Below are 12259 nucleotides of genomic sequence, written 5' to 3'. Positions count from 1 at the left end.
ACAGTGGGCACAGGTCGTCAGTGGGTGCGCGCACCGTGTGCCAGCCGAAGCAGGGCGAGGCATTGCCTCACTCGGGAAGCGCAAGGGGTCAGGGAGTTCCCTTTCCTAGTCAAAGAAAGGGGTGACAGATGGCACCTGGAAAATCGGGTCACTCCCACCCGAATACTGCGCTTTTCCGACAGGCTTAAAAAACAGCACACCAAGAGATTTTATCCCGCACCTGGCTCGGAGGGTCCTATGCCCACAGAGTCTCGCTGATTGCTAGCGCAGCAGTCTGAGATCAAACTGCAAAGCGGCAGCGAGGCTGGGGGAGGGGCGCCCGCCATTGCCCAGGCTTGCTTAGGTAAACAAAGCAGCCAGGAAGCTCTAACTGGGTGAAGCCCACCACAGCTCAAGGAGGCCTGCCTGCCTCTGTAGGCTCCACCTCTGGTGGCAGGGCACAGACAAACAAAAAGACAACAGTAACCTCTGCAGACTTAAATGTCCCTGTCTGACAGCTTTGAAGAGAGCAGTGGTTCTCCCAGCACGCAGCTGGAGATCTGAGAACAGGCAGACTGCCTCCTCAAGTGGGTTCCTGAGCCCCGAGCAGCCTAATCGGGAGGCACCCCCCCCCCCCAGCAGGGGCAGACTGACACCTCACATGGCCAGGTACTCCAACAGACCTGCAGCTGAGGGTCCTGTCTGTTAGAAGGAAAACTAACAAACAGAAAGGACATCCACACCGAAAACCCATCTGTACGTCACCATCATCAAAGAGCAAAAGTAGATAAAACCACAAAGATGGGAAAAAACAGAGCAGAAAAACTGTAAACTCTAAAAAGCAGAGCACCTCTCCTCCTCCAAAGGAACACAGTTCCTCACCAGCAATGGAGCAAAGCTGGATGGAGAATGACTTTGACGAGCTGAGAGAAGAAGGCTTCAGATGATCAAATTACTCTGAGCTACGGGAGGAAATTCAAACCAAAGGCAAAGAAGTTGAAAACTTTGAAAAAAAGTTTAGAAGAATGTATAACTAGAATAACCAATACAGAGAAGTGCTTAAAGGAGCTGATGGAGCTGAAAACCGAGGCTCGAGAACTACGTGAAGAATGCAGAAGCCTCAGGAGCTGATGCAATCAACTGGAAGAAAGGGTATCAGTGATGGAAGATTAAGTGAATGAAATGAAGCGAGAAGGGAAGTTTAGAGAAAAAAGAATAAAAAGAAACAAACAAGCAAAGCCTCCAAGAAATATGGGACTATGTGAAAAAACCAAATCTATGTCTGATTGGTGTAACTGAAAGCGATGGGGAGAATGGAACCAAGTTGGAAAACACTCTGCAGGATAATATCCAGGAGAACTTCCCCAATCTAGCAAGGCAGGCCAACATTCAGATTCAGGAAATACAGAGACCACCACAAAGATACTCCTCGAGAAGAGCAACTCCAAGGCACATAATTGTCAGATTCACCAAAGTTGAAATGAAGGAAAAATATTAAGGTCAGCCAGAAAGAAAGGTCGGGTTACCCACAAAGGGAAGCCCATCAGACTAACAGCGGATCTCTCAGCAGAAACTCTACAAGCCAGAAGAGAGTGGGGGCCAATAGTCAACATTCTTAAAGAAAAGAATTTTCAACCCAGAATTTCATATCCAGCCAAACTAAGCTTCATAAGTGAAGGAGAAATAGAATACTTTGCAGACAAGCAAATGCTGAGAGATTTTGTCACCACCAGGCCTGCCCTAAAAGAGCTCCCGAAGGAAGCACTAAACATGGAAAGGAACAACCGGTACCAGCCGCCGCAAAATCATGCCAAAATGTAAAGACCATCGAGACTAGGAAGAAACTGCCGGAACTAACGAGCAAAATAACCAGCTAACATCATAATGACACAAATTCGCACATAACAATATTAACTTTAAATGTAAATAGACTAAATGCTCCAATTAAAAGACACAGACTGGCAAATTGGATAAAGAGTCAAGACCCATCAGTGTGCTGTATTCAGGAAACCCATCTCACGTGCAGAGACACACATAGGCTCAAAATAAAAGGATGGAGGAAGATCTACCAAGCAAATGGAAAACAAAAAAAGGCAGGGGTTGCAATCCTAGTCTCTCATAAAACAGACTTTAAACCAACAAAGATCAAAAGAGACAAAGAAGGCCATTACATAATGGTAAAGGGATCAATTCAACAAGAAGAGCTAACTATCCTAAATATATAAGCACCCAATACAGGAGCACCCAGATTCATAAAGCAAGTCCTGAGTGACCTACAAAGAGACTTAGACTCCCACACATTAATAATGGGAGACTTTAACACCCCACTGTCAAAATTAGACAGATCAACGAGACAGAAAGTCAACAAGGATACCCAGGAATTGAACTCAGCTCTGCACCAAGCAGACCTAATAGACATCTACAGAACTCTCCACCCCAAATCAACAGAATATACATTTTTTTCAGCACCACACCACACCTATTCCAAAATTGACCACATAACTGGAAGTAGAGCTGTCCTCAGCAAATGTAAAAGAACAGAAATTATAACAAACTGTCTCTCAGACCACAGTGCAATCAAACTAGAACTCAGGAATAAGAATCTCACTCAAAACTGCTCAACTACATGGAAACTGAACAACCTGCTCCTGAATGACTACTGGGTACATAACGAAATGAAGGCAGAAATAAAGATGTTCTTTGAAACCAATGAGAACAAAGACACAACATACTAGAATCTCTGGGATGCATTCAAAGCAGTGTGTAGAGGGAAATTTATAGCACTAAATACCCACAAGACAAAGCAGGAAAGATCCAAAATTGACACCCTAACATCACAATTAAAAGAACTAGAAAAGCAAGAGCAAACACATTCAAAAGCTAGCAGAAGGCAAGAAATAACTAAGATCAGAGCAGAACTGAAGGAAATAGAGACACAAACAACCCTTCAAAAAATTAATGAATCCAGGAACTGGTTTTTTGAAAGGATCAACAAAATTGATAGACTACTAGCAAGACTAATAAAGAAAAAAAGAGAGAAGAATCAAATAGACGCAATAAAAAATGATAAAGGGGATATCACCACCGATCCCACAGAAATACAAACTACCATCAGAGAATACCACAAACACCTCTACGCAAATAAACTAGAAAATCTAGAAGAAATGGATAAATTCCTCGACACATACACTCTCCCAAGACTAAACCAGGAAGAAGTTGAATCTCTGAATAGACCAATAACAGGAGCTGAAATTGTGGCAATAATCAATAGCTTACCAACCAAAAAGAGTCCAGGACCAGATGGATTCACAGCCGAATTCTACCAGAGGTACAAGGAGGAACTGGTACCATTCCTTCTGAAACTATTCCAATCAATAGAGAAAAAGGGAATCCTCCCTAACTAATTTTATGAGGCCAACATCATCCTGATACCAAAGCCTGGCAGAGACACAACCAGAAATGAGAATTTTAGACCAATATCCTTGATGAACATTGATGCAAAAATCCTCAATAAAATACTGGCAAACCAAATCCAGCAGCACATCAAAAAGCTTATCCACCATGATTAAGTGGGCTTCATCCCTGGGATGAAAGGCTGGTTCAATATACGCAAATCAATAAATGTAATCCAGCATATAAACAGAACCAAAGACAAAAACCACATGATTATCTCAATAGATGCAGAAAAGGCCTTTGACAAAATTCAACAACCCTTCATGCTAAAAACTCTCAATAAATTAGGTATTGATGGGATGTATCTCAAAATCATAAGAGCTATCTATGACAAACCCACAGCCAATATCATACTGAATGGGCAAAAGCTGGAAGCATTCCCTTTGAAAACTGGCACAAGACAGGGATGCCCTCTCTCACCACTCCTGTTCAACATAGTGTTGGAAATTCTGGCCAGGGCAATTAGGCAGGAGAAGGAAATAGAGGGTATTCAATTAGGAAAAGAGGAAGTCAAATTGTCCCTGTTTGCAGATGACATGATTGTATATCTAGAAAACGCCATTGTCTCAGCCCAAAATCTACTTAAGCTGATAAGCAACTTCAGCAAAGTCTCAGGATACAAAATCAACGTACAAAAATCACAAGCATTCTTATACACAAACAACAGACAGAGAGCCAAATCATGAGTGAAATCCCATTCACAACTGCTTCAAAGAGAATAAAATACCTAGGAATCCAACTTACAAGGGATGTGAAGGACCTCTTCAAGGAGAACTACAAACCACTGCTCAAGGAAATAAAAGAGGATACCAACAAATGGAAGAACATTCCATGCTCATGAGCAGGAAGAATCAATGTCATGAAAATGGCCATACTGCCCAAGGTAATTTACAGATTCAATGCCATCCCCATCAAGCTACCAATGACTTTCTTCACAGAACTGGAAAAAACTACTTTAAAGTTCATATGGAACCAAAAAAGAGCCCGCATCACCAAGTCAATCCTAAGTCAAAAGAACAAAGCTGGAGGCATCACACTACCTGACTTCAAACTATACTAAAATGCTACAGTAACCAAAACAGCATGGTACTGGTACCACAACAGAGATACAGATCAATGGAACAGAACAGAGCCCTCAGAAATAACGCCGCATATCTACAACTATCTGATCTTTGACAAACCTGAGAAAAACAAGCAACGGGGAAAGGATTCCCTATTTAATAAATGGTGCTGGGAAAACTGGCTAACCATATGTAGAAAGCTGAAACTGGATCCCTTCCTTACACCTTATACAAAAATTAATTCAAGATGGATTAAAGACTTAAACATTAGACCTAAAACCATAAAAACCCTAGAAGAAAACCTAGGCATTACCATTCAGGACATAGGCATGGGCAAGGACTTCATGTCTAAAACACCAAAAGCAATGGCAACAAAAGCCAGAATTGACAAATGGGATCTAATTAAACTAAAGAGCTTCTGCACAGCAAAAGAAACCACTGTCAGAGTGAACAGGCAACCTACAAAATGGGAGAAAATTTTCACAACCTACTCATCTGACAAAGGGCTAATATCCAGAATCTACAATGAACTCCAACAAATTTACAAGAAAAAAACAAACAACCCCATCAAAAAGTGGGCAAAGGACATGAACAGACACTTCTCCAAAGAAGACATTTATGCAGCCAAAAAACACATGAAAAAATGCTCACCATCACTGGCCATCAGAGAAATGCAAATCAAAACCACAATGAGATACCATCTCACAGCAGTTAGAATGGCAATCATTAAAAAGTCAGGAAACAACAGGTGCTGGAGAGGATGTGGAGAAATAGGAACACTTTTACACTGTTGGTGGGACTGTAAACTAGTTCAACCATTGTGGAAGTCAGTGTGGCGATGCCTCAGGGATCTAGAACTAGAAATACCATTTGACCCAGCCATCCCATTACTGGGTATATACCCAGAGGACTATAAATCATGCTGCTATAAAGACACATGCACACGTATGCTTATTGCGGCATTATTCACAATAGCAAAGACTTGGAACCAACCCCAATGTCCAACACTGATAGACTGGATTAAGAAAATGTGGCACATATACACCATGGAATACTATGCAGCCATAAAAAATGATGAGTTCATGTCCTTTGTAGGGACATGGATGAAATTGGAAATCATCATTCTCAGTAAACTATCACAAGAACAAAAAACCAAACACCGCATATTCTCACTCATAGGTGGGAATTGAACAATGAGAACACATGGACACAGGAAGGGGAACATCACACTCTGGGGACTGTTGTGGGGTGGGGGGAGGGGGGAGGGATAGCATTGGGAGATATACCTAATGCCAGATGATGTGTTAGTAGGTGCAGCGCACCAGCATGGCACATGTGTACATATGTAACTAACCTGCACATTGTGCACATGTACCCTAAAACTTAAAGTATAATAATAATAAAGAAAAAAAAAGAAAAAAATAATTGGCTATTGGTGATTAAAGCTAATCTCCAGCCTGTCTTCCCCTTCCCAGAGGTCAGGGGTTAGGGCTGAAAGTTCCAACCCTCTTGTCACATGGTTGTTTCCTCTAGCAACCAGTCCCATCCCCTAAGAGTCACCTCATTAGCATAAACTCAGGTGTGGTTGATTGGGGCTTATAATGCATAGCAAAAAATGCCCCTCTCACCCCTATAGGGAAATTCCAAGGGTTTTATGAATTTTCTGCCAGGAACCAAGGACAGAAACAGAATATATATTTCTTCTATGACAATATCATAGGATGTCACTATTATATTTGTATATTTTAATTGTTTATTCAAAAGATGTTGTGAGCTGAATTATAGCAGAAAAATCTCTGCTCCACATTCTCATGTGACTGTCTCTATCTTTAGTGTGTTCAGATGCAGAATTTTAACCAACTTCATTTCCGCTCTCCAAGGGAACCCATGGATACCTGTCACTACAGCATGTTTCCTTAAGAATACCAAGTTCTTATTTCTTTATTTTCTTTTTTTCCTTTAGAGTGCCACATCGTTGTTATTTCCCCAAGATCCTGGATTCCAGACAGCCCAGTGGAGCACCATAGAAAGAACTTTCAGGAAGCAGAGAATGGTTCAGGGATTCTGATTTTCCTGAACTTCCTCCTCCCTATCCACCTCCAATTAGGAAAAAAGAAGAAAAAAAAATATTAAACACTTCCAGAATGTTAAAAATCCAGTAGGGCTTTTAAATGTTCTCTATTACAGCACATACATTTATACACAAGGAGGTCTGAAGGCTTTCTGATTTCAATTAAGATTATTATCTCCTTTGAGTGATGGTTTCTCCTTTTTTCCCCCAGAATTCCCTTTGGCTGATCTATTTTAAAAGAGTATTAGCTAGGGATAACTAGGCTTGTTTGTATTGAGTCTACTTTCCCCTCCAGGTCTCTTTGTCTTAAATTCTGAAGTCCCTTTTCCTATCCTGCGAAAGGTTAGCAGCTTGAAATCAAGGACATGAGTCATTGTTACTTTTCATGTGGAAGATAAGCTCTGTGGCTTTTATAGCAAAAAGTATATACAATTCTAAAAATAAAGTGCAAGTCAGAAAGGCCATTGGGGCTGTGAAAAGTCCTTATCTAAATCAGAAGACCAAGGTCAAGTTTGTATCATGCCTATTAGTACATGGGTTTCATTGGTGAAGTTACCAAACCTCTGAGCCTCAGTTTCCTTATCAGTCAAATGAGTGCAATAATTCCCGCCCTATCATCTGACAAATTATTGAGAAATTCTAATTACATGCCTATAATTTTCAGGTCTTTGTTTAAGCATCATGCACATAAACGTTTGTATTACACTTTCTTTAGCAGTATTTGAACATGGTACCTTATTCAATGTTCTGAAACAAATCATGAATACTTCCTGGTGTGGTGATAATATCTTCATAAACTTGTGACACCCGATGGAATGTGAGTCAGTTTTGTAATAGCCTTTAAAAACTTCCCTCAATACATAATAAAGAATGGTAAAAATTTTTGGTTGAGGAAACTAATGATACATCCAAAATAATACACTGAGTTTTCCAGGGAAGAATATTCTCAAAGTAAAATGGTGTTTAGACTTAAAGGTTCTTAAAACAAGTTATACAAAGGGATAGTATTGAAATCCATCTTTTAATAGATATATACTAGTAATTATTTATGATGAAGACCCAGGAAAATACTATTAATAGGTGTGAAATTCAAATCACACTAATTAGTACTTTAAAATATCATTCCTTCACATTATTTTAAAGAAGCTTTTCCTACATGTGTGACCTATTCTGTCAAACACAGCCATGAATATCTAGTATACTAAATTGGTCCTATTCTGACTCCAATTTTCAAACACTTTTAACATAGGACTATAGTGTTCATATTTAGAAAGTGTGTGCATGCCTATGTGTATCACTAATATGTAGTATATGCATACTAAATATGCACATGGGTATTTCAAACTCTGTTGGCTTGACTCTAAATGTTCAGCTATCGATGTTATTCTTGGTATTTAGAAGTTTTATTTATTTATTTATTTTTCTTGACTTTCCCACTGGGAGGTGTCTTCTGATATTTCAGCCTCTAGCATCTCAGTCCCATACATTCAGCCCTCACTGGGAAGTTTAATTCCAGGTTACTAATTTCAGGGCATCCCAAAAATGCTGTTTAGCCAGGTAGTGCCTTAATGTATCTTAGAATTAAAAGAAAATACTTTCTGTCTCTCAGGGCATTTGAAAGCTCAAACTCTCCTCTTTGAACTTCCCTCTCTCATTATATTGCCATCACAAATCTTTGTCCATCACTAGGTGGTACAACTCCCCCTCCCCTCACCTGCCTCACACACACATGACCTACAGTGGAAAACTGAGCTCCAGATGGTTCATGGACTTGCCCAAAGTCGCCTGTACCATTGCTGACTTGGAACTTGAATGTCCAAGCCTTCTAAATCTTCATCTGCATTTTTCACATTAGAGAATTTTGATCTCTGACTTCTAACAGTTATTTCAGGAGAGGAAAATGCATGGCTTCACTATCCAATGGACTAAAAAATTGAGTAAGGGATAGAACATATTTTACACTCCAACTTGAAAACTTGTCGTAATGATGCTCTTCCAGCATGAAGAAATTAAAATTGGCCTTCCTGTTCGTTCTCCTGAATTGTTCACTGCAACTGAGTGGAGATATTTTAGGAGGGTTCTTACTGTGGCTTCTGAAGACCTTTTCAGAATAAGGTCTTTTTTTCAAAAATACCACACAAAATACAATACAAAAATACAATACAAAAATTTTCAAAAATACAGTATTAGTTTGAAGCTTGTAAGTTTTGCCTATTGCCTATACCTATGTAACTGCTACCTAAAACAAGATATAGAAATGTTCTAACTTCCCAGAGAGATTCTTCATGCCCCTTTCATTCAGTGTCATCCCAGACCCCACAAAGGCAATTCCTTCTGATGGTATGTATGTATTCTTTAGTGTCTGGTATTTTTTAGATTTATTTATATTGTCATATGTATCAGTAGGCCATTCATTTTTGTTGTTGATGAATATTTCATTGTGTGAATATGCTGCAATTTGTTGATTCAAATACCTCCTGATAGTTGTTTTCCTTTTGGGGCTGTTAAGAATAAGGCTTCCATAAACTTTCTTGCCTAAGTCTTGCATGCATTGATGTTTTTATTTCTCTTGCGTACATAGCTGGGATTCAAATTGTTGGCTTATAGGTTGTATCTATGCTTAGTTTATTTTTAAAATTGCCAGAGTTTTTGAAGGCTGCCTCTACAAGCAGTTTGTGAGAAGTTTAGCTACTTCATTACCTCCAAACCATTTGGTATTATCAGTCTTTTTATTTATCTCAATTGGAAAATATTAAATGGCTTTATATTATGGCTTAAACTTGCATTTACCTGATAACTGAGTGCCTTATCTTGAGCTTCTTGTCTATTCATGCCTTTTTTTGGTGATTATGTGTTTAAGTCTTTTGCCCATTTAAAATTGGATTTTTTTTGTTATTGCTTTATAGGAATACATCATGTATTCTGCATATAATTTATTTATCCAATATTATATATTGAAAAACTTTTCTTCTTGTCTGTAACTTGCCAGTTTATTTTGTTAATGGTGCTTTTTAATGAGTGTATCTTTTTAATTTTGATGAAGTCTTATCCTATGTGTCTTTTATGATTAGTGATTTTTATTTGTCTATTTTTGTCTGACCCAAGATTAAAAAGGTACTTCCTATATTTTCTTCTAGAAGTTTCATGGTTCCAGCTTTCCCATTTCAGACTCTGTAACATCTCAAGTTAACTTTTGTGCCTGGAATGAGTTACAGGTCAATAATTATATTGTTTATTTGAGAATCTAACACCATTGTTTGAAAATAATATCCTTACCTCATTCATTTGACTTGGCACCTGAATAAGTCATCTTTAGTACTGGGAAATGGTATTGCTGGTCTTTCATGCATTTTCTGAGACATGTAGATGACTTCATGGATACTTAAAATATTATGGGTCTATCACTGTGCCTTCGCACATAAACTTTTTTCTGCCCAAGATGCCATTCTTCTTCTTCTTTTGTGTTTACTACCCAAAACACAGCTTAGTAGTCTCAGACACCTTCGTTAATTTTTCCCATATGGTGCAACTAAACGCCTCTATTGGGCACAGTGAATTGCTCTATCAAAATATTTGTCTTATGACTTGCTAATTTTCTCTTTACTTGACTTTCTCCCCAAGCAGACAGTGATTTACTTGAAAACAGGTCTGCTTTTTTATCTCTGTATCTTTATTACTCAGCACTGTGACAGGAAAAAAAAGCCACTCAATTTATGATTTTAATTAAATTTGATGGTCCTGATATTCCACAGGAGCAATGTAAGATAGTAAAAGAAATCCATATACTTTGGAATGATATAATTTTGATTTCAAATATTGGTTCTGCTACTCACTAGCTGTTTGAATTGAGCCAAGTTTATTTAATTTCAAAATCTTAGTGTATTAATCTATAATGTGAAGATGTGTAGAACTTCATTTGGAATATTTACAATAAATAAAAGAAATAGTGTCCAGTACATACAGTGTATAGTAGCTGCTAAATAAATGGAGTGAGTGTATTATTATTTTAGCATTAAAAGGGCAAATGAAAGGCTTGTGTTGAGCTCACTAATTAGCTGCTATGGTATCCAGGGACTCTTGACTTAATGACTAAGTATAAAATGCCATGTTATCTTCTTTTCATAAACACATAGAGTAACAATTTGGGTGCAGTATTCAAGGTATTGCTTCACATAGAATCTGTTCTTTATCTATCAAATCACAACAAAAGCACTGAACCCTAGCAGACATCAATTCTTGGAATCATAATATTACATCACTGTGGAAATTAACCAAGTAAGAATGTACTCCAAATTTCAAAGTTGTAACTCTATAGATGTCTTGGAGACATGATTGATATATGAAAGAATAAAACATGTCATAGGAACCCCGGAGATACGGTTACAGCCCTAATTCACATTAACTTCTGAAGAAGGCACTTTAGCTATTAGGCAGTTCCACCAAAAGTCATATTCCTAGGACCACTCCAGAGAATTTATCCCGCTTACCACCCTTTCCTTGGGTTATACATTTTGGTCCCATCCATCCCACTTATAGGCACTTGAGAAGCTTAGAGAATTACAGTATTTTCTCTTGGAAATGCTTTTAAGTAGCATTTTAAATACATGATTTTCCAACATCCCTCCCACTTACGGCACCCATACAGTACAGAGTGTACATATCATTTCCCTGCTGATTGGCTTTCATGTGTTCCAAATGCTTTTCTAACTTGACCTGATACCTATTAAACCTGAAGTGGACTTTTAAGATCTGAAGAACATTTAATCAATGGGACATGAAAGTAAATAAATCATAGCTGAGAGGAGTTCCTTCAAATGATATAATCTTTAATGAGCATTGCACTTGATTTAATAATCTATTTATTAAATATATAAAAAATGATTGGTAAATTGAACACTTGTCTCAGAGCAAGCAATTAGGGCTATTTTTATTCAATTTGTATTTCCCTGAGTTGAGACAATATTTGTTAAGTCTTAAGCCTATTGAATACATCTTTGAATTGTTTATTTTTTTCAATGAAACTCTAAATATTTATTAAATCTTAGTGTTGGTTACACCTGCCTCCTTATTAAATTACAGAAAGTGCAAATAAGAATCAGGGAAGATTTACTAAGTTCACAGTAACTCGTATTGAACCTCCAGTGAATTTATAAAATCTACATAATATTGAATAAATCTGGGTTAAGATTGGTTAAATCTGTTTCACCTCCATTAAATCCAATGAAGGATGTGTTAAAGAGGCCCTATTGTATTGAAGCAAACTTTAAAAGGAGATCATATTTTTTTCCCCCAAATCTCATTAAACTGACCTAGGCTGTTTTTGAATTTCCTTTATTCTTCTTAAATTATTGATGATTATGACTTATGTATTTATGTGAAAAGAGTAGCTTTCTTGCTCTTAACTACCATCTCCCTCTGGACCGATTCCGTTTCTGAGGCCTTGTGTGGGGCCTGGGAAATTGCAGTGCATTCTCAAGGTTGGTTCTTAGTCAAACTTGAATGTTCCCTATTTGAGCTTCTGCCCTTTGTTTCCAAATCCTTGCTGAAAATGAGCAATTCTTCCCATTCTGGTGCATAAATCTCTTATTCCAGTATATCAAGATAAAGGTCATAGACTACATTAAAAATGATTCCTTACTTGTGTTACTAATAACATCTTACATTATTAACCCTGGAACTATTTAAAAAATCTAAT

The 12259-nt window shown here is 38.0% G+C and overlaps 1 long non-coding RNA gene across 2 annotated transcripts in view; it reads left to right on the top strand.

Moving 5' to 3' along the window:
- The window catches only part of LOC129526938 (uncharacterized), a 373113-nt gene extending 364007 nt beyond the window's left edge, over positions 1-9106 (top strand). Inside the window, exon 5 of one of the 2 annotated variants that reach the window (XR_008671753.2) lies at positions 6457-9106. This is a non-coding gene — a long non-coding RNA (uncharacterized lncRNA). The remainder of the gene's footprint in view (positions 1-6456) is intronic. The other variant, XR_010131205.1, reaches the window with a different exon arrangement.
- Positions 9107-12259: the final 3153 nt, after the last annotated feature.

This window comes from Gorilla gorilla, chromosome 16, assembly GCF_029281585.2.
Source record: "Gorilla gorilla gorilla isolate KB3781 chromosome 16, NHGRI_mGorGor1-v2.1_pri, whole genome shotgun sequence".
NCBI lineage: Eukaryota > Metazoa > Chordata > Mammalia > Primates > Hominidae > Gorilla > Gorilla gorilla.
This window is presented reverse-complemented; position numbering and strand designations above follow the sequence as displayed.